The sequence below is a fragment of the Malurus melanocephalus genome, unplaced genomic scaffold (assembly GCF_030028575.1).
Source record: "Malurus melanocephalus ecotype Western Australia unplaced genomic scaffold, MMel_1.1 scaffold_7, whole genome shotgun sequence".
NCBI classification, from domain to species: domain Eukaryota; kingdom Metazoa; phylum Chordata; class Aves; order Passeriformes; family Maluridae; genus Malurus; species Malurus melanocephalus.
Window position 1 is genome coordinate 1,642,931 of NW_026623239.1, and position 3,120 is coordinate 1,646,050.

Here is a 3,120-nt window from a genome sequence, read left to right on the forward strand (position 1 = left end):
AGGAAGGAAGATAGATATATGTTGATTATTTGCAATGACACCTTCTGAGTCTGTGTCTCGCCCATGTCCCTGCCAGGCAGAGCTCCTGAGGGCAGCGCAGTTCAAAGCGAGCACCAGCCGTGCCCAGCCCTGCCCTGCTGCTCTGAACAGCCGTGCCTGGGTTATGCAAATTATGCTGCTGCTGCTGCTGCTGCTGCTGGGCATTTAAGATCTATATGAACAAGCTGTCAGTCCAAGATCTAAGACTTATTCAGTTATTCAAACTAATTCAATTTCATCACCCAGCTCTGACACCCCCAGCGCTTGCCGCAGACCATTTTAATGGGGAGTGATATGTAAGTGCAAACACCTGGGAGGCAGACAGCAGGGGGATTTTTCTGATACAACAGTCATCACCATGGTTGTTAACAGCAGTGGCATTTATGTGATCCTAATTATGCTGTAAATATAAGACAGGCAGGGCAGGCTCCAGCTCCTCTTCCTGCGCTGCTCTCACACCATCCGCAGGCTCCCGGTGCTCCTGTGCAAGGACCTGGAATGTCCCCCGCTGCCTGGAATGTCCTKCACAGCCTCCACTGACCATCACAGTCAGCTGTGCTGCCCCTGTCACCCTGTCATGGCAGAACATTTCCTGTGTTGAGCATCCCWGGCCAGGCTGACAGCAGCCTTGTCCCAGCCTTCAGCATCTCCCAGATCAGACTAAGATAACGAAGAGCAGCCTGAAAGACAAGAAGAACAAGAAACAAGAAAACAGTAGGGGCAGTGAGCTTTTACCTGCTCGTTGGCCTCCAAATGCTGTACAGACCATGGTGACTTTAGCAGGCCTGATACAGCACTGCTGTATTTACAGTCACATATCTTCTGAGTCCAAAGAGTATGGAAAGAAGTCTTGCCTTGAGACCAAGTTCTGGTTTATGCTCAGGTTCCCATCAGCAGATGTTGTCCTCTGGGGTGGCAGGGGTTTACTTTGAGGTCCTTCCAACCCGAGCCATTCCATCATTCAATGATTTTCAAACACCAGTAAATTTGTGTTGGATTTGTTGGKTCCAAAACAATGTTGCATTGATTGTGGGTGAAGATAAATTACAAACTGGATTTCTGGTAGATCCTAAAGCAGGCTTAATAATGGGGCTGGATCCAGCAGGGCTCTCACAGGACTGAGTCTTGGGCCMATCTTATTTAATATGTGTTCAATCAATATTCTGAAGATGATATAAAATCTTCAACAAGGACATCTGCAGAGGCTGGTGCAGGCCAGCCAACACTGAACAGTGAGCAGGACAAGCTGTGGCTGCTGAAGGAGCTCAGCTGTATGCCTCATCTTTTGGGTTTGCAGGAACCTACCCACCCAATTAGGGTAATTAGGGGGGATGCAGGGAAATATCAGCTGCCACATGCCATAGGGGCTCAGTCTGCAGCTCACCCTGAAGGGAGGCRGTGAGAGCCATGTGTCTGTAGGAAAATACAGCGGTGGTGGTGGTCACAGTCATTGTATGCAGAGGAGGAATTTGGGTGGGTTTTGACCTTGTTGAAGGACACAGTCCAGCTACCCTGGATGTCCCAGCAGTGTCCCAGCCCCCCTGCACCATGCAAAGCCTGGGCTGCATGCTGCTGGCTCCTGGGATGTGGCCTTAGGGCTGTCAGGTGGCTCACCCTCCCCAACACCTTCCTTCATCTGCAGCATGTGCAGGGAGGCCACCAGACACCTTAATAGTCTTAATTTACCAGGGGCCAGGCTGAGATCACTTAATGATCTGGAATTAAAACATGCAGGGSTCTGCTAAGATGCTGCTGCTTTTATCAAAGCTGCACCCACCAAGGTCAGAAATCCAAAGAGGTAGGAGGCAAAACAGAGATGAAGTGACTTAGTTCAGGTTTTATATTCCATTAGCAGCCAAGTCAAGAGCAGCACCTGCTTTCCCTGCCCCCAGCCTTGCCCCCAAGCTGAGTCTTTGCAGCCGTGGTACTGAACAGAAAACCAGCTTTTAATGAAGTTTATGCAACCAAGGGTGGTTTGGTTTTTTTTGTTTGTTTGGTTTTGTTTTTTTTTTTTTTTTTTTTTTTTTTTTTTTTTTTTTTTTAATACAATTCTAGTTTTCAGCAACTTGTAAAGTAATTCTTCATTTGCAAATCATAGTTACCTTTGTCATTAAAAGGATTGTTGTTGATATTCAATTTCTTTAATTGTTATTTGTTTGTGGAAACCTTTGCATTTGAAGCTTCTTCAGCCACACAGCCTGATTGTATCAGCTCATGTTAAACAAGGCAGAGGCTCAGCCCTCTGCTTTGGACAGGAGGGCTCCTTAAAAAACAGAAAGCTGCAGCTCCAGTCCCCAGATGTGGCAGCAGTGCCTGCCAAAAGGGCTGGGAGGGTTCAGCATCTCCAGATCATTTCAGACCCAAAGAAACCATATTATTCATGTTCCCCCTTCCCAAAACATGCAGCTGAGGAAAAAAAAAAAAAAAGAAAGAAAAAGGGGAAAAAATTACATCCCTTAAAAGGCATTTTTGACAGGAATGACATACAGGTTAAATTTGGACTTGTTTTATCACAAGGAAATAAGGCAATAATGGCACAGTGATGCAAACAACAGTTTGCTCTGCTTTCACCATGTAGAAAAATTGTTTCCTCCACAGTAAACAGCACCAAGAGGATCTCAGAGTGGGACAGATGTGCCCTTCTGACACACCAAACATTTTGTGGGGTGGACAAGCAATGATTTATGTCAGAAGAGTAGGCAAAAGTGCTCTTGACTTTATCTTGTAACATGCACGAGGACAAAGAGTGATCATGGTCAAAAGAAGAAATACTGCAGAACCCTCAACAGAAATTTTCCTAACGAAAAAATGCTTTATTTTGGCATTTGTTGTGCATCTCAAATGAGCCAGTTATCAAAACAGAAAAAATATTCCTAGTTGTTCTCAAATCAACCATATTTTCACTTACCATTAACATCTTGTAGATATGCAAAAAAAAAAAAAAAAAGCTGCAAACATGACTGTGAGCCTTGTTCCTTTTACCTTTCAGAGGTAAAACCCATAAAGAGCTAAAATATTCTTTGATTCCTTTTCCAGACTCACTGAAAGCAGTATAATTCATGTCAATTTCAATATAATTTC